Genomic DNA, 19,919 nt, shown 5'->3' with positions numbered 1-19,919 from the left:
AATGCAGATATCCCAGGGCCAAGACAGAGCAGCGCAGCGGAAGCTCATTGCATGGAAAAGGCCAAAGCAAAGGCAAAGGTCCAGTGTCCAGGACAACGCAGCACAAGGCAATGGTCTCACGCTTCACTCCAAACGTCGCAAAGGTCCAGAAGATGTCTAGATCTTTCTTCGTTGTTGATTCAGCAGCTACCCACCACATGTGTAACGATAAGAGACTGTTCGTGTCTTTTACACCGCAGGAAGGTGCGATTCACCAGGCGGATGACCACACGATCCCCAGTCAAGGCTATGGAACTGTTGTTCTTCACAGTTTGGACTTATCGATACAGGATGTACTGTATGTTCCAGATGCCACACACAATCTCCTCAGTGTGATGCAGCTGAATGAACGGAACATTGACGTTTCCTTCAAGAACAAGAAATGCACCATCACAAAGAAAGACGATTATGTATTGCATGCTGAAAATGTTGATCGTTTGTTTGTTTTGTATTATGATGATGTAGTGCAGAATGAGACTTGTTGCATTGCAGGTTCTAACAAAAGTTTGCATGCAGGATGTATTCATGATTTTCACCGAAAATTTGGCCATTTGCATTTTGAGGCAGTATCTAAAATGCCTACCTTGGTTGAAGGTATGACTATTAAACCCTGCAGGTACCACATGAAGTGCAAAGCATGCGCAGCAAACAAGGTGAAAATGGCCGCGAAAGGTAAGGTGTCTAGTAGGCAAGCTACAGAACCATACCAGATTGTTCATGCTGATTTAGTTGGTCCACTATCGCCCTCTTTGGGTGGAAATAGGTTCTTCATGGTTCTCATTGATGCATTTTCCAGGTATATTTACGTGTACAATCTCAAGCAGAAATCAGAGGCTTTTCCAAGGTTCAAGGAATTCTGTGCTTGATTGGAAAATGTGCATGGTAAGAAGATAAAAACTCTTTTCACGGATCGCGGGGGAGAATTCACTTCTCAGCAGTTATTGGGCCGAATCTCTCTCATGTTTTGTTTACAGTTACAATCGCAGGTTATCTTCAGCGATTGGTTGTACCCCATATGAGAAGATGTTTGGCAAGAAACCATACATCAAACACATGAAAATTTTTGGTTCTGACATGTGGATTCATTCACCACAAAGCTCCAAGTTAGGCAAACGTGGATTGCATGGTATCTTTCTAGGTTATCAGAAAGGTTCTTACAGAATAATGATGACTGACTCTAAGACAATTAAGCTCACAAGAAGTGTTGAGTACAATGCCAAGTGGGGGGAGAACGTGGGAATTTTCCAATGTTATCCTGATGACAGTGATGAGACTGAGAATAAGCAACAGCAAAAGCAGCAGCAACAACCCACACCCACTGATGAAGGTTCTGATTCTGAGTCTGAAACTGAATCGGATAATTCAGAGAATTTCAAGAGTGCGAAAGCCTCTATGCGACCCTCTGAAAGCTCTGATCAGGAATTGGAAGAACCATTGTTCACAATAGGCCACTTTTCTCCTAAGAAGGAAGAGGAAAGTGTTGAAGACCAAAGGCTGATTCGCAGGTCACAAAGAGCCACAAAAGGCAGACCTCCAAAGAGATTTGCTGATGAATTTGCTAAGACAGCAATAGCAGCTGTTAAAAGCTCCAAGAAGGTATTTGAACCTTCAAGTTTCCAAGAAATCCAGGATTTGGATTCTAAGGAAGCTGAGCCATGGTTAAATGCTATGAAGGCTGAGCTTGATTCCTTAGAAAAGAACAAAACTTGGGAGCTAGTTCCAGTAGTTCCAGGAATGAAACTGCTTGGAAGCAAATGGATCTTCAAAGTGAAGACTGATCAAAATGGCAAGATAGTCAGACACAAAGCCAGATTGGTAGCCAGAGGTTTTGCACAGGTACCAGGTGAAGACTATCACGAGACCTACTCACCCACAGTGAGGTATGAGAGCATAAGACTTATGCTCAAGCTAGCTGCAGAGGAGAATCTACACATTAGTCACCACGATGTAAATACAGCATTTTTGTACGGATCTCTAGGTGAATCACTTTATATGCTTCCACCTGATGGCGTACAGGTAAAACAGGGATTTGTTTGTGCTCTGAAAAAGTCCCTTTATGGTCTCAAACAACGTGCACGGTGTTGGCACACAAAACTCACTGAAGCATTGTTTTCTCTAGGTTTTCAGCAAGGGAAAGCTGATCCATGTGTGTTTGTCAAAGAGGAGGGGCAAAAGAAGCTGTATTGTTTGTTTTATGTTGATGATATTTTATTCTTTTGGAAAGATGTCACAATGTACAATAACGCCCTAGCTCAACTGAAAGAGCACTTTGACATGAAAGATCTTGGTGAGGTAAACAACTACCTATCTCTGGAAATAGAAAGAGATCAAAGTGGTAACATTCTAGTACACCAGTCACGGAAAATTGCTGATGTGTTAAGCAAACTGAACCTGATGGATGCTAACCCTGTAGACACACCGATGACAACAGGTTATCAGGTAGAAGACACTGAAGAAGCATTTTCTGACACTACACTGTACAGAAGTGTGCTAGGCAAGCTAAACTTCATTGCCAGATGTTCAAGACCTGACATTGCTGTTAGCTGTAATTTGCTAAGCAGACAAGTTAACAATCCTACTGTTAAGGATTGGAAAGCTCTGAAATGCATAGCACGCTATTTGAAAGGCACTATGCATTACAGACTGAGATTTAACAATCAGAAGTCTGGTGGTCTTGAGATTTTTGCAGATGCAAGTTTTGGAAGTGACACTACAGACAGGAAAAGTACGTCTGGAGTTTGCTACATGTACAATCAGGGTCTATTTGATTGGTCGTGCAAGAAGCAAACAACAATTAGCTTAAGTACTTGTGAAGCTGAACTGAATGCACTGTCTTATTCACTTAAGGATTGTGAATGGTTGTTACAATTGTGCAAAGACATGAAAATTCCTGTCAAATGTCCAATCCAGGTTTACCAGGACAACAAAGCATGTTTAGCTTTGCTGAATTCGGAAGGTTGTAAGCAAAGCACGAAGCACTTGCAATTGAAGGTGCAACATGCTAGGGAATATATTCAGAAGGGACTCGTAACGGTTTCCTATATGCCAGGTAATGAAATTCCTGCTGATGTATTGTCCAAGATTGTATCAAGGGATCAACACTGTACCTATGTACAGAAGTTGGGTTTGTACTGATGTTGTACGAACACGCTGCCCAGTGATGTTCACAGAAAGGGGGAGGATGTTGGTTTCTGCTTCCTTCACTGTGCAGCGAAGTGCTTGTCACAAGACAATGTTTACATTCCACAGTCAGAGTACTGTTGGGTTTTCCCACGGGAATGGGAAGCTGGATGTGACGTACACTGGTTTCCTATTTTTCACTGTTCTCTCGGTGTTCTTCTTTCCGAGGAGAAGGACGGTTGCTTCTCTGCTCCCGCAGAGGCAAGATGCATGTTTGTAATTTCTCAACATTGAACTGAAAATAAAGCAAGTAAAGCATGTGGCACGTACTGCTCATCATTCCGTTGTGCACAGGACTCTGCAATTACAACAAATATAGCCATTCTTCAATATCCAAATATTGCAATTCATTTCTCCAACACAATAGTGTTTACAAAGATGCATATATTAGGGGTAGGTGTGCCTAAAATTATTATCAGTAAAAATTACATACCAAAATGTATTATATTAAGAAAAATTGCTTTAAAAATGTTTGTTAGGCAACTGTATACAAAATTGTGTATTAGAAAAAATTCATAGCATTTTTAAAAAATGCAAATTGCTGCAGAAATGTGGAGAATCAAATTTAAGATAGGAAGAACGAGAAACTGATGGAACCAAAATTGACTTCCATTCCCATGTAAGACACCTCTCTTCATCTAAGCTTCAACCTTGCCCAATAAAGAATATTTAGTACTATATCCCTACTTGGTTGATTAATGATGATACTGCCAAAGTTGTGATGTTCCTGTCTATTCAAAAGGAAATATCACAAATTTTTGCATGCAAAAAGACTTTTGTTGAGAAAGCAGTCTCAATATAATTTCAGCTGTGTGCCTTTGTTTGAGTGTATCCCTCTGCCTCCACTTCAGCATGTATAGTTCTCAATTCCATTGATTAAAACATTTCTGTTGCATTTTCTTGCTACCATAACTCAGTCTTGGGTTCTCCTTAAGCCGCTACACAAGAACAGTTGGTGGCATGCTCAATTATTGCTCATGATTCTACTTATATACCAGCCATTATTATTGGCTTCCCCAATGTCTCATCACTCTATTGTGCATTAATGCAATGCCATTAGAAGAGGAAGCACAGTGAAAGTGACTGAGCAATACTATAAAGTAGAGGGAACCAGAGGAAAAATAGCAAGGATGTAGTTAGGTTTGCCAATGAGGGCGGATGAAATATACATTGAGGGGGGTGTATTTTGTCCAAACACATTGTTCTAGGTGATGGAAGTTGAAGTGGAAAATGGCCCCTTTCAATCAAGTGCAATTTAGACACCAAAAAACTATATGTGTACAGCAGCTTCAACATGAATATAACTACAGATGGATATACATTAAATGCACCCAAACTGACAATGCTAGTTAGTGTGGAAAAAGGTTTGGGAACAAGTCATGCAGCTACTCATAGCCTGCAGGCTCCATTTTGAGTTGTTTTTAAAGACATGCCTTTGAACGGAGAGGGTTGCTGAGCACAATTAGCTGTAATGTCAGTAAAACAGGCAAGAACACCAATTACACATAATCAAGGATTTTGTTTCATTGGTTAGTAAATGACTTTATTGCTGAAAGACTGACATAACCAACTGAGTCTTCAGATTCCTGGTCATAATAGCCATATTTGAGTCCATGGTTGTTTTTAAAACACAAACCATGTTGTGCACCAATGCATAATGTAAATGCCTAGCAATGTATGTTGCTTGGCAACCAAGCAAATGGAATAGCAAAGAACAAACTGAGAACAAGTAAGCTTACCCTGTGGTGCCAATGCCCTAAGAAGCACAGCAATTCACCCATGATTATTATTAGTGTTTATTAGATTTATTTGGCCTTGTGGAGGTGGAAGGAGGGATCACAGGAGCCGCCTTAATGATATAAGTGGGTGAAGGAGTAACAGTTGTAGCCTAAACAACGAAGGAGGAAGGGAACTCCCCTAGTCAGGCCCAGCACTAGGCTAAAAAACAGAGCTATTTCCCCATGCCAAACTCATACAAGAGCTTGGTTTATTCCATATGCATCACAATGGGTTTTGATCCCCCTCCCAACATAGCTTTCAAAGCTTCCAGACACCACAGGGTGCCACAGGGTTCTGTCTTGGGCCCGGTCTTATTCAACATCTTTATCAACGACTTGGATGATGGACTCAAGGGCATCCTGATCAAATTTGCAGATGACACCAAACTGGGAGGGGTGGCTAACACCCCAGAGGACAGGATCACACTTCAAAACGACCTTGACAGATTAGAGAACTGGGCAAAAATAAACAAGATGAATTTTAACAGGGAGAAATGTAAAGTATTGCACTTGGGCAAAAAAAATGAGAGGCACAAATACAAGATGGGTGACACCTGGCTTGAGAGCAGTACATGTGAAAAGGATCTAGGAGTCTTGGTTGATCACAAACTTGACATGAGCCAACAGTGTGACGCGGCAGCTAAAAAAGCCAATGCAATTCTGGGCTGCATCAATAGGAGTATAGCATCTAGATCAAGGGAAGTAATAGTGCCACTGTATTCTGCTCTGGTCAGACCACACCTGGAGTACTGTGTCCAGTTCTGGGCACCACAATTCAAGAAGGACACTGACAAACTGGAACGTGTCCAGAGGAGGGCAACCAAAATGGTCAAAGGCCTGGAAACGATGCCTTATGAGGAACGGCTAAGGGAGCTGGGCATGTTTAGCCTGGAGAAGAGGAGGTTAAGGGGTGATATGATAGCCATGTTCAAATATATAAAAGGATGTCACATAGAGGAGGGAGAAAGGTTGTTTTCTGCTGCTCCGGAGAAGCGGACACGGAGCAATGGATCCAAACTACAAGAAAGAAGATTCCACCTAAACATTAGGAAGAACTTCCTGACAGTAAGAGCTGTTCGACAGTGGAATTTGCTGCCAAGGAGTGTGGTGGAGTCTCCTACTTTGGAGGTCTTTAAGCAGAGGCTTGACAACCATATGTCAGGAGTGCTCTGATGGTGTTTCCTGCTTGGCAGGGGGTTGGACTCGATGGCCCTTGTGGTCTCTTCCAACTCTATGATTCTATGATTCTATGATTCTATGATTCCCATTCTCTTATTGGGCCACTTACTTCCAAATGCATTCCTCCCCACCCATTCTCTTTTCGAGGTTGCCATTCCAGCCACAGTAGAATGAAGGGAGGCCAGTCCCCTTGCCCTGGTGTCTGGCATGGCAATTATGCTGACAGGTCAGGTATCCAGAAAGCTGTGCAAACTAGGTTTTCCTTGTGCCTAGCTCAGTATCATGCCTACTGTCATACTTCAAGGGGTGCCCTCAGGGGGATGGGGTCTCAGTTCTGGGAGGATGAAGCCTTTAACTGAAACACTCAGGAGAGAAGGGTTCCAGGTGCAGCACATTCTCAAAAAGCCAAGATCAACAAGGTCAGGAAACAGTTCAAGATCAGTATCAAAGGGAGTTCAGCAAGGGAACTAGAAGAACAGGCAAAGAGCCAGAATCCTATGTTGCTTCCAGCAACTGGAAGGTTCAAGAGGGAGGCTCTTGCTTCCTAACCACAACAGCTGGAGATAAAGGAGTATCATGGATTGCTTGCTCATGAGCAGACCTCTTGTTCACGAGAAGAATGAGATATTGTTCCTTCCTGAACCTGAAACTTTTGTTCCCATCGCTTTCAAGTGTTCTCTGGGAAGAAGGGTTGACTATTAAACCTCAACTCTGAGAACCGTAGCTCTGTGATGGGATAAGCTGTTTCCTAGCAATTCTCAGCACCTTTAACCAACTACAGTTCCCAGGATTCTTTGGGGAAAGCTATGATTGTTTAAAATGATATGCTAATGCTTTAAATGTATACTGCTGGTGGAGCCTGAGGAGTTTCAGGTGGTGAGGTGCCAGAGAGGAACATGTCACAAGGAACAGGCAAAGCAGAATATATGAGTTGTTGGAAGACCAATTAGCTTAGTCTTCTTTGTCTACTAGTTAGCCGGATAAAAACAGAAACAGATGGTGGCCAATTCTTTGTTTTTGTCATGCTAACTTAATTCTGGATGTTGGCCAAGGAAGCTTCACCAAGCCAGCATCAGTCTGTCTTTGCCACATGTTTGCCAAATACTCATAGCAATGATCTAAGAACCCAGCAACTTTCCTGAGAATAGAAGAATCATTGAGATTGGACTGCAAACACTCAGAAATGTCACACTGTGAATTCCATTTGTATGTTTAAAAGGACTGCAGTGTTAAAAAGCCTAGGAAGCCTAGTTGCTTGTTTCACCCAAACAACTTTTCTAAATGCACATATATTCTCAAATAAGATAGCTCCTGTTTTACTTTATAGCACAGTGTTGGCTCTATAGCTATCTTTGAATGCCAGAGCAAATGCTGAACGAAGGGACACAATAAATGATGGCATTCAAATGTCAGCTTTTTACCATTGATCCCACAAATTAGGTGCAGGCAAATCAGTGAATGTTCTAAATTAATAAATAAGTCATTTGAAAAGGTCAGTTTCCCCAAAGAGAATACATGCTTTCAGGTGACATTTGCTAAGGAAGGAAAAAACTATTTTTAAAAAATTAAGCATACCTAAAAACCATTAGTGAATTTATGTAAAAATTGTATGTTCTGTTTCAGCAATGCTGAATGGGAAGGGTTACCAGGTCAGGAGCATCCCAGTCCCTGAGATTTCAGGGCCCAAATCTGAAACCTATGAGTGGCCCTGGGGATGTCATTTGGGTAGGCCTTGCACATAGAGGTTAATTGGGAGAGGGGAGAGGAGGAGGAGAGCCCCCCCCCCACTCCAGGATGTCTGTGCTATAATTTGCAAGCAGCTCCCCCCAGGCTAAAACTTGCGAACTGCATGCACAGTCACATATATATTAAAAGCATTCTTGTCCACCTGGAGATTCAAGCCATCTGGCATAATACAGCTGAAACTGCAGAAAGAAGAGGTATCTCCAAGTCATTTGTGTTTCAGAAGGATTTATTCCCTGAATATGGAAAAGTAGATATCAGATGCATAACAAGTTATTTGTCCCAAATAAGCAAGATACAAGATCTGATTATAAACAATTTCCTGTGCTGGGATAAAACAAAGGTGTTTTGTAATTGAGAATTACATTCAAGAAGACTTTGCTCTCTGGTTGTGCTGGTCTTCTGTCTGCAAATAACAGATCAAAAAACAAACAGTAGTTGGGTGTCGTTTTTTTATTGTAGTTGATACTCTGTTGCCATTACTGATTGCTCACATTCCATAAAATATTTGTCTCCTATACTGTGAGAATTGAACTGAGCCATTATTAGCCTCACCATACACTTTCCCCTTTAATGAAGGAACTGTTCCTCTAGGGCTCATAATTCCAGAGAAAGAAAACTGGCCCTCAGCCTGCAAAGAGTTGGAACATACTACCAGTAATTATTATTGAGTGTGTTTCTGCATATAGCGGGCCATAATGTGTGTTTGCATACTGTAACCTAAATCAGGTAGATTCTTACTGCAATCATCATGACTGTGTTGTCAGTCTACAATACTTACAGAAGCTGTGGTTTCAGCGGTTTTCAGAATGAGATAGCAAAAAGATACATCTTAAGAAAGAAAATAATTTCCCCTCAAATATACGGCAGCTGTTAAGTGGTACTGCAACTAATTGCCTGAAATAATGACATACTATCTAGGAACAGTATGTGATAGCAAAATGGTTCCAATTAATGGAATGGACCTCAGGTCATTATGACAACAGGAAGTGATTTCCAAGAATTTCCAGAAGCCTATCCAAAAAGATGAAGATCCCTTTCTTCCAAATATGATTGGTTAATTGCTTTGTTTGAAGAGGATAAAGTCGAGCAGTCGTGCTCCTTCCCAGTGAAAAGGATGTAAACATTAGGCTAGCAGAACTTCATCTTCATACAATTATTTGAAGACAACAAGAGTCAAAAACATCCCAGAGCTTACCCCCTTCTCCACTTTGGCAAGTAGAGATATCTGAAACACTCAGCAGCCGCAAATGCTGGTGATATCATTGCAAACTATTTTAATAAAATAGTTTTACTGGTCTAGCAATATTAACTGTGTCCATGTCGGCTAATTAACACTTCCCTTCACCCCAAGCTTTCCACTAATAACATTACATGCTAACAACTGGGGCAAAAAAGAGTGCAATTGGATCTGACAATCCATTTAAATCTCTGCTGTAACTGGCATGATATCTGTGATGATAAAGTTGGGGGAAATTTGACAGTATGTTTTGTCATGTTGTAAGCCAAGAGCTGACAAAGTTCCAAATGTAGTCTCTTCTTTCTTCCAGCTCAGAGAAGAGCCAAGGTACGGAATCTGTCATAATAATAATCCATGTTTCCCCATTTGTGCTTAATGCACTTCAGCCTTAAGAGAGCCTTGCAGTTCACAGAAGTTTGTAATCTGATTTATGGTGATCCCAGACACTTGGCTAAATGCTTAGAGCAAAGTTGGGTGGCTGGTGGGGTGAAAAAGAATGATGAAAAAGATGAAAAAGAATTTAAAGGGCAACTTTAACAAGGATTCAGTTCTATTTTTAGGTATGAATATCACAGAAGGATGCACTTTCTGGCACCATCACCATGTTGAAATGACACTATCACCAGGCACAAGGTCTGTAATAAATTAAACAAAACTGCAATAACAATTTAGCCTTCAGATTTCCATTTAACTTCAGTTTTGCATCTACATTTTCCTTCAACTCAGCCACCCCTGCTTTTGTTTCCAATCTGTTATCCATACTTATGGATAACAGATTATTAATGTCATAATTTATCATTTCCAACAATGTGTCAAGCTGGAATTTTTACTCATGAATAAATTACCAATAGCACTAATATGGAAGGCTCACACCTCCGCCTTTATCTTCAGAATGTGGTGCAAATATTAATTATTTAATCCTTAAAAAGACTGAGTTAATTATGAAATGATTATATCCATTAGGGACCTCAGTACTGGAGTGTTCAGCAATTGGGCAAAATTTCTAGGCATTGCATTGTCAGTCCCTGTTGGAATGTCAGTGTGTATTTTGTACTATGGAAGCAAGTGGCACACTCCTCCCAAGTGATTGAATACATTGCCAATGTAATGATCAGAAGTGCAGGTGTGAAATGTATCTGGGGCTTCTGTTATGAATCGGTAAAAGATATAAAAGCACCCCAATTTGATTCCTGCTTTGGAATTTAGAGGTAAATCTTTAAAAAGTTTGGTGCTACAATGTATTTAAACTGAAATGGATAATAAAAAGAACAGTCAGCAAGAAGCTTCTTAACTGAATATTTAGTACAGTAATAGCCAAGCTACACAGTTTCTGAATTACAAGTGTCATTATGCAACATTAAGGAAAAGTCAGCAGTTAGTTGCTCACAAACTCAGGAATGATCTGTGGTTCATAAATAGAGCCACAACTTGGTATCCAAACAAGTTAGTTTCTATGGGTAAAAAACCAGACTAATATTGGTCTCCAGCTCTACAAATATCTCACCCCATCCCATTGCTTTCATTTTTCAGGGAACAAATGTATGTGAAGTTGGTGGATATCCAGTCTTAGCACATTCAGTGCTTTCCAGAGATTCCTAAATAGGGATGAGAAGCCAGGCTGTTCATGTAATGCTTCCCAAAACAATAGTCCCCTGGTTTAGTTCCCATTGCAAGTCACTCTAGGTTTCCCACAAATGTGATTTATGTGGTGGCAAAGATAATATGCAAAGGTATCATGGACATTGCGTAAGCTCAGACATTTTCTCTCACACTCCTAAAAAAAGAACAGAAACTGGTACTAGCAGGAAATAAGCGTCATTTCACACAGCTTGCTCTCACATAACATTTCGAGTATTAATTTTAAAAGGTGTGTACCTTAAAATATGCAAATGAAAAAAGTGTGAGCCTTTCCCCCCAACTTCAGGTACATGCATTATACAGCTCATGTGAATATCTTTCCAGGGATTTTTGCATATATGTTTAACCTAGATTTTCTATTTTTGGTTAGTGTTAAAATGTAGTACACCGTAATATTATGTTTATTAATGTTATAAGCCGCCTTAAATCCCAACTTGAGAGAAAGGAATGATATAAATATATTAAATGAATGAGAATAAATAAGGTGGTTTTGGATGTTGAGGACATTGTATGGTGAACTATAGGCATTTTTTAAAAGGCATTCTTTCACCATAGTTATATAAAACATTGCAGGACATTGCAATAGAATTAATAACAACCTAAACTATGTTACTGTTTGCTACAGCAACTAGGAAATTACATGCAAGTTTTAAAAGGAAAGCTTTAAATGATTTAAACGAATAGTATCTTGGTACACTGATGTACTGCAGACATGGATTTTAATGACAAATTTTTACAAATATTGTAAACATATATTAGGTTCATTCATTGACAGAATATTTGTATTATCAAACTGAGGTACAATTTTGCAAAGGCCTTTTGCTATGTGCAATACAATTTATTTATATTACTTTAATATACATTGGCAATGCATTAAAGTCAGATATATATGCACACATACTTTTTAACTCATCAATTAATATTTCTGATGAAGTATCCCATTACAAGCTGATAGCTGAGTACAACTGATTGCCCGCTTCTGAAGATTATGTTTAGAACGTGTCCTGAACAAATTGTTTGTTTATATAATGGAGCCTTAAGAACCTTGTCTATAGGACAGTAGCCATACGAGGGAGTAGGACCCTAATGATATCAGTGGGACACACATCTCCGTAAGCATTAATAGGATTGAGTTGTAAGATACTTTTTTGTCCTTTTGGAAACTGATATACTTTAGAGCAGCGTTGTTAAGTTCTGGGAATGCTTTGATAAAAACAACTGGCATTTGTCTTGCAGCATAAGGTAATTGTATCCTTGGAGAATATACACATATTTTCATTTGTATGTAGAAATAAAGTATTATTGTATTTTAAAGTCAAAATGAACTTCTAAATGCTTGACAACCATTACAAGAGCACTAGAGCTTTTCTAAAGAACAGTATTTCTATCTTGCTTTGACCACAGTTGCTTTAAATACTTCTTAAAAGCATCTTAGTATGAAAGGCTTGCCTTTTCCTTGTGTTACTTAGGTGGAGGTGCTTCTAACCAGAAATTCCAATAAGTTCAATGGGGCTTACGTCCAGGTACATGGGTATAAGGTTGCTGCCTTAGTCTATAAACTCATGTTGCCCTAACCTCACAGAGAATGCTGATAAACCAGACATATATATACACAGTGTGTATATATATATATATATATATATATATATATATATATATATATTTGCTTTCGTAGATTTTCACGGGTATAGGAATGTAGGTTTTGGTGTCTTCGGGTGTCTTCCCGTGTAAGAGTCGGGGTGTCTGTGCGACGTTTCGACGAGGTCTCACTCGTCATCTTCAGGCTGGTGCTTTCGGCTTCTTGTTACTGGAACAGAGCAGAGTCTGGTGTTTGAGTTCCTATAAATACTGTTGAGGGGTGTGGTGTATAGCCTCCAACGTTCTGGGCAGAGAGGAAGTTCCTAGATTAGTGTGCCTTTTCTTACACGGGAAGACACCCGAAGACACCAAAACCTACATATATATATATATATATATATATATATATATATATATATATATATATATATGCTTTCGTAGATTTTCACGGGTACAGGAATGCAGGTTTTGGTGTCTTCGGGTGTCTTCCCGTGTAAGAGTCGGGGTGTCTGTGCGACGTTTCGACGAGGTCTCACTCGTCATCTTCAGGCTGGTGCTTTCGGCTTCTTGTTACTGGAACAGAGCAGAGTCTGGTGTTTGAGTTCCTATAAATACTGTTGAGGGGTGTGGTGTATAGCCTCCAACGTTCTGGGCAGAGAGGAAGTTCCTAGATTAGTGTGCCTTTTCTTCTTTTGTTCCTTAATTACTTGAGGGATATCTTGGGTGATTTCATGAGTGATATTCTGAATATCACTGGGTGGGTCATTAAGTGTAGATTAGTTGCTAAAGCTTTCGTGTCTTGACCTCTTGAGCTTGTGAAGAGTTTTTCTGAGTGGGATCCAAATCCAAAATAAAAGCCTCTCCTATCAGTGAAGAAATCCAGCTAAGAATCATTCCTAGAGAAAAATCATCCAGATGCCCCAAACTCTACGGTCTCCCCAAGATACACAAAGAAGGAACACCACTCAGACCAATAGTCAGCTCCATAGGCTCACCTCTACAAAATCTCGCTAAATTTCTCGCTAAACAACTTCAGCCCTATGCAGAATCCATCGCTTCACACGTTACTAACTCCTTCCAGTTCATAGAAACAATAAAGAAACAATACCTACATCCCGATGACCTACTTGTGAGCTTCGATGTTGTATCTCTCTTCACTCAAGTGCCCATTAATGAAGCCTTGACAGCCATTCAAAACAAATACAACCCCCCCAAATACATCCTGGACCTGACCAACCACTGCCTAACCAACACGTACTTCATCCACAATGGACAAAGATACAAACAGATAGAAGGAGCACCTATGGGATCACCCCTCTCACCGGTCATCGCAAATTTGTACATGGAACACTTTGAAACCAATGCTTTAGACAAGTCAGAACACAAACCCAAACTTTGGCTCAGATATGTTGACGACACCTTTGTAATTTGGCCACACGGGAAAGAAAAACTAGATAGCTTCCTCACACATCTCAACAGCCTACACCCCAAAATACAATTCACTATGGAAATAGAAGACAACAACCAACTCCCCTTTCTTGACGTCCTAATCTACAAAAAACCTGATGGCTCCCTAGGACACACTATCTACCGGAAAAAAACACACACCAACCGCTACTTACATGCACAATCACACCACCACCCTGCACAAATAAACTCCGTAGCCAAGACTCTCATCTCCAGAACCAAACGCCTGGCTGACAAAGACCACTTGACAACTGAGTTACAGAATCTCTCAAATGTGTTAATCGCCAATGGATACCAGAAAAACAGGGTTACGAAGCTAATCCAAAAAGAAACACCCCCCAAAAACCAAGACACAGAAGAAAACAATGGCATGGCCCTCCTTCCTTATATCAAGGGCACTACAGACAAAATCAGCAAAATCCTCCATAAACACAATATCAAAACAGCCTTCTGCACCAACCAAAAAATAGCCAATATCCTCAGAAACCCAAAAGACAAAATCCAGCTGGAAAACCAAGGGGTCTATGAAATACCCTGCAAAGTCTGCCCAGCCACGTACATTGGACAAACAAACAGACGAATAAATGCACGTATCGCAGAACACAAGAATGCCGTCAAAAAAGAAGAAAAAACTTCCTCTCTTTTCCAACACATGAAAGAAACAGGACACGAAATTAATTTTGCAGATTCCAAACTGCTCTTTAACATGGAACATCACCACAAGAGAATAATCATGGAAGCCATCGAGATAGAGAAACACCCTCACAACATGAACAAGCGTGACGACACGTCCCGCCTGCCAGACATCTGGAAATTAGCCCTCCCCACAAAAACCGACACCAGAACCAGAGGCACACAGAACGCCGTCACCAATCAACCACACCAGACCCAAACCCAGACCCTCTCCACAGACATATTACAGACTCCATCCAGTTACCAAACTATAGTGGCACCTCCGGATGCTGCACCCCCCTGCAATCCCTACACAGATCTGGCTGGCACAAGGCACAAAACCATAGCTCGCCCCTATACACGAAGCCAAGCCAGAGCACAACTAAATGCAGCACAGCCATCTTCTCAGAAAAACTCTTCACAAGCTCAAGAGGTCAAGACACGAAAGCTTTAGCAACTAATCTACACTTAATGACCCACCCAGTGATATTCAGAATATCACTCATGAAATCACCCAAGATATCCCTCAAGTAATTAAGGAACAAAAGAAGAAAAGGCACACTAATCTAGGAACTTCCTCTCTGCCCAGAACGTTGGAGGCTATACACCACACCCCTCAACAGTATTTATAGGAACTCAAACACCAGACTCTGCTCTGTTCCAGTAACAAGAAGCCGAAAGCACCAGCCTGAAGATGACGAGTGAGACCTCGTCGAAACGTCGCACAGACACCCCGACTCTTACACGGGAAGACACCCGAAGACACCAAAACCTGCATATATATATATATATATATATATCTCCCAAGATGCATGATAAAAGGGATTCCATTTGCAAAGGCACATAATGGTTTCTAAGCCTTTAGTGAAGGCTAGGAAAAGTTTAAAATGGAAACTCTCTGAACGATGCAATAATTTATTATAAAATTTTCCATCTTAGGTTGTAAGAAAGCACTAAGTGCAGCATAGCTGTTCTCTGTGTTGTGGTCTCACACAATGACCCAACACCAGTGATCTCCAACTGGGAGCTTTGCGGGTCAGTAGGGTGGTCACATGTCCCATTTTACAGAAGACAGTCCTGTATTTCAGGGAATACACTATTCCAAGGACTGTCTGGTCCAAGATAAAGAACTATATGAAGGGAGAGCAGGGGCCTTTGCATGCTCATCAATATATTACTGTTATTTAGATTTAATACTCACCATTCACCTTAAGGGTTACCATAGGAGCACAATTAAAAACCAGCCACAAATACAGCTACAATCATCCATTAATTATTTTCTAGTAGATCATAAAAATACTTTTCAGTTGTAAATGGCTAGGGGTAATGAAGTGCCTCTCCAGCATATGACAGAAGCTGGCACAGAGAAAGCCTTCTCCTGGCCCACCACCCCTCAGGTCTCCTCTGCCAATCCTATTATCCAAGAAGGTCTATAGAAAAGGAGGCATTTGTGGTTTTAAGCATCAATGTGAGCAACTTGAATTGGGCTCAGAAATATACTGGCAGCTACCAAAGACCAGGTGTTCATCAACAACAACCCTGTACCAGGGAGTTGAGTAACTTAAATTCCTGAATTCTGAATATCCTGTACCACCAAGAGTCTTGGCTGGAAAGGGATCTTGAGTTCACTCTCACCACAACCTAGAATATCCTGGTTCTGGGAATCAGGGGATACCAGACAGTCAATCCACTCCGTTGCCAGCTCTAAATGTTTTTTCCCTTAGTCTAGGCAGCTCATCATCACTAAGGGATATATTTAATATGCTTAGAATGCTATGTTTGAATGCATACACAAGGTCCAGATCAGGGATTCTGACTATCTGTCTGCTTGTTTGCCCCAGGTGCTTGCCAGCCGTTAGCTTGGAAGGACTGGCAGATAAAAATGTTTGTGTAAAGCAGTTGAACACTTCACAGCAATGGCACACATTTTTCCATACGAGCAATACAGCAACCATTATCTTCTGCTCTTTGTATGGCATGCAAATCTAGCTGTTTACTGCATAAAGGGGCAACAAGAACAGGCTTGGAACATTTTCACTGACTGTGCCCAGCAGCTGTTGGGATCAGGCTGTGCCGAGAACCTCTTGAGATCCTGTTGATAAGAAGTAACTGTCCACTTTTCACTTTACACAATACATATTTGAAGGAAAATATATTCTTTTGGCCAAACTGAACCTTGTTTTATGACATTGTTAATTTACAAAAGGATTCCATTTTCCTGACAAAGCTGTTTCTCATAACACTGTAAGGAGATTTTGTTGCTGTGTTGTTGATGACCCAAACTGACATTTTAAAGAGATGTTTAAAAAGGTTTTTGAAGCTCTCCTATGACCTCTGTCTCCCCAGAAAAACATTGTAGGCAGGGCCAGCCTTACCATTAGGTAGAATGAGAAAGCTGCCTTGGGTGTTGAAGGACAGAGTTGTGTGTACTGCATAGTCTGCCATATGCCTGACACTTGGTACTTTACTACACACGAAGACAGAGGGTGTCCCATTACCAGGATTTAACTACCACTCCACTCAACTTCTACATATGGAACAACTATAATCAATAAAAGAACCGCAAATCACAATGCTTCTACTGGAAAGGCATAGTAACTTAGGAGAAACAAAACAACATAACAAGACCTTTGTATTAAACTGGCCACAACTACGTATATAGATGACAGTAGGCTTTAGCATAGGCATTGGGTATGTATCCTGAGTCATTCAGCCCTGTGATTTTGACATGCTTGCGGGGAGAGGCTCCCTCTCACCCACTCACTCCAGGTTAGACTAAGGATCCAACCCAGTGCCTTTTCCCCACCACATGAGCTGGCCTGTCAGTTGGCTACCAAACCGACTTACACTTGCAACCAATTCCATAGGCCCCAATATACATCTAGCAACCAAGACACATTGCCCGCTGCTTATAAATGCATGCCATCTGGTCAATACAAGTCCACTTTGTCAAAGGTGATGCCTGGGTGTGTTACAATCCTGCCACCTGATTGCAACACAGAGCAGCACAATCAAAGCCAAATCCTACATATATTGCTCACAATGCAGAATTGCATATTTTGACTTAAAAGCAAGCCATATCACTTTTATCTGGACTTATTACCAGGTAACTGTGGATAGGAATTGGAAATTGTTAGAAGCTGGCTCCAGCTGGGATCTGTCAGAGGTTTGACGCAACTGAACTTTATCTCCACGGAGCCTCACAGCTGTGTGGGATGTGCTCTTCCTTCTCCACACAAACACACACACACACACACACACACACACACACACACACAAAGACAGAGAGAAGTTGGGGAGAGATCAGGCACAGGAGCAGCATCTATTGAAAGGAAAGAGAAAATGAAGCATTGTCTTCATATGGAAGACATAGCAGGAACCAACAGGGAACACATTCTGAATTACAGCAGCCCATTGACAAACACCTTACAGCAGAGGCAGCAAATATTATCTATCAAATGTTGGACTACAATTCCCATTGACTCCAGCCATCATGACTCGTAGTCAAGGATTATGGGCATTGTAGTCCAACAATTTCTGGAGGGTACCACATTGGCTCCCCCTGTCTTTCATGAACAGGCATTGATGGAGGAGGGAAGGGTGAGTTGAGTGAGGAGAAGAGCCCCAGCCAGGGACTCACCTAAACCTTTCTGAAGGCAAGGCAAGGTTTTGGGAAGACTAATAAATTGGCTGGTGTTCTGAACCTTCCCCAGATGACAAGAAGGGTCCTACAGAAATTAACCATTTCACCTCTGCCAAACCTCAAATCTTGTGACAGGCCTCATGTGTACATGTGCTTTTAGCATAGTTATTGCTCCACATGGATTGTTAGGTGGGCAGGTTGCTGCCAACTCCTTTAATGGGTTGGAGACTGTTGAATAACATTTTGTTTTGATTTACTACCATCTCTATTTCCAAACTTCTGTCTTCCCTAGGAATGGCACCTGACTACTGCTATCTTGGCACACTGGTGAACACCTGGTGATATCCAAAGAAACCGATCTAGTAGCTAACAGCTTCTGTTCATATCTTCCTGCCCATCCATCTTTATTTCAATTCAATGCTATCTCAGAGAATTCCTCAGAAAATGAGATTTGAAATTGACCAATTACTGACCACTGAATTCTACTGAACACAAATTACTTTCTGGATAAGAAAAAGCTTTTTACTTCTGACTTCCTTTTAAGCAAGACAGGGAAAGCTTTATTTGCTTAATTTCTGGATATCTGGTTGTTGCGGGCAGCTGTCAGTAAGAGAAAAAGAAAAAGTAGCAATGCTGTTTCTGATTTTAAAACAATAATAGAAACTGGACTCCCTCTGAATTATTTAACTGACTGTCAACAACCTCTATGTCCACAGAAGTGTTCTTTGCTCTGCTGGTAGTTTTGTTGGCATCCAATGGATCACAAAATTCCATGAGAATTGGAGCTTTGGATCACAGCTTTTGTGCTATGGCATTTCTAAAATGTACCAGATATGTAATCTTTACAGCAGAATGTAGACACCAATGTAAGCTTTGTTGTTAGTGATGCTGTGGAAAAAATCATGCTGATGCATTATGATATTTACTAGATCTGATTGGCCATGCTCCACAGCAGTCATTTTGTAACTGGCCACACCCCATTATAGCTATTTTTTAATAGTGACCAGGTCACTTCCAAATGTGACCATGTGATCCAAAAGGTTGGGAACAACTAGCTGTTTGAATCCATTGAGTGTTATTTGTATCAGGAACAGATTAAACAGGTATTCCAGCATCCTCCTTGAAGCAAGGGTATCCTTCTGGATAAACTAGAATTAATGCAAAATTCAGAGTGTTGCCAACTGATAAGAAAAACCAAGTTGGTCTGCACCTGTGCATTTTAATAGGAGTTTGAGTTGCATACTTTTCACTACATGAAAATAACATTATTACCTGCTAATGCTTGCTGTTAAAAACATAGAAGCAGGAACTAATAAATGTAAAAGTCTGAAACCCCTACTTAACACAGATGAAGCATGTGGTGCCCACAAACAAGAAACTTTGTGTTCATTTTGTGTTAAAGTGTTAGAGCAAAACTCACTGTCTGTGTGAGGATCACACTCTAAATTTCTTCCAGTAAACACTGCGTATGCTACATATTTACAAACAGTTCCACATGCTTAATAGCATTTCCTCATTTTCAGTTAAAATGTGTCAAATCATTACACATGCACTGTTGCCTAAGCTATGCTACTCTGCCCCCTACCCTGAAATGCTGAGTAAAAATAGAGCTGTTAAACCCAGGATGATAACTGACATGATATTTTTCCTCTAGGACTCAATAAACTGGTGTAACTGCTTCTCAGTACCTGGGAACATAACAAGGTTCAGATTAATTAAATCATCTACACATCCATGAAAGATACAATAGTGTCATCAAGAA

General features: G+C 40.7%; 1 protein-coding gene and 1 long non-coding RNA gene across 2 annotated transcripts in view; one reads left to right on the top strand and one right to left on the bottom strand.

Annotated features, from left to right (window-relative positions):
- Positions 1-19,919, bottom strand: part of KCNB2 (potassium voltage-gated channel subfamily B member 2) — a 238,497-nt gene that overhangs the window by 180,744 nt on the left and 37,834 nt on the right. The window lies entirely within an intron of this gene.
- LOC309538528 lies at positions 8,398-18,618 on the top strand. The gene is made up of 2 exons (XR_014222275.1): positions 8,398-8,576; positions 18,450-18,618. It is a non-coding gene; the product is annotated as an uncharacterized lncRNA (long non-coding RNA).

The sequence above is a fragment of the Podarcis vaucheri genome (assembly GCF_965113315.1).
Source record: "Podarcis vaucheri genome assembly, chromosome: 8".
In the NCBI taxonomy this organism is placed as follows: Eukaryota; Metazoa; Chordata; class Lepidosauria; order Squamata; family Lacertidae; genus Podarcis; species Podarcis vaucheri.
Note: the sequence above shows the minus strand (reverse complement) of the source record. Positions and strands in the feature narration are given on the sequence as shown.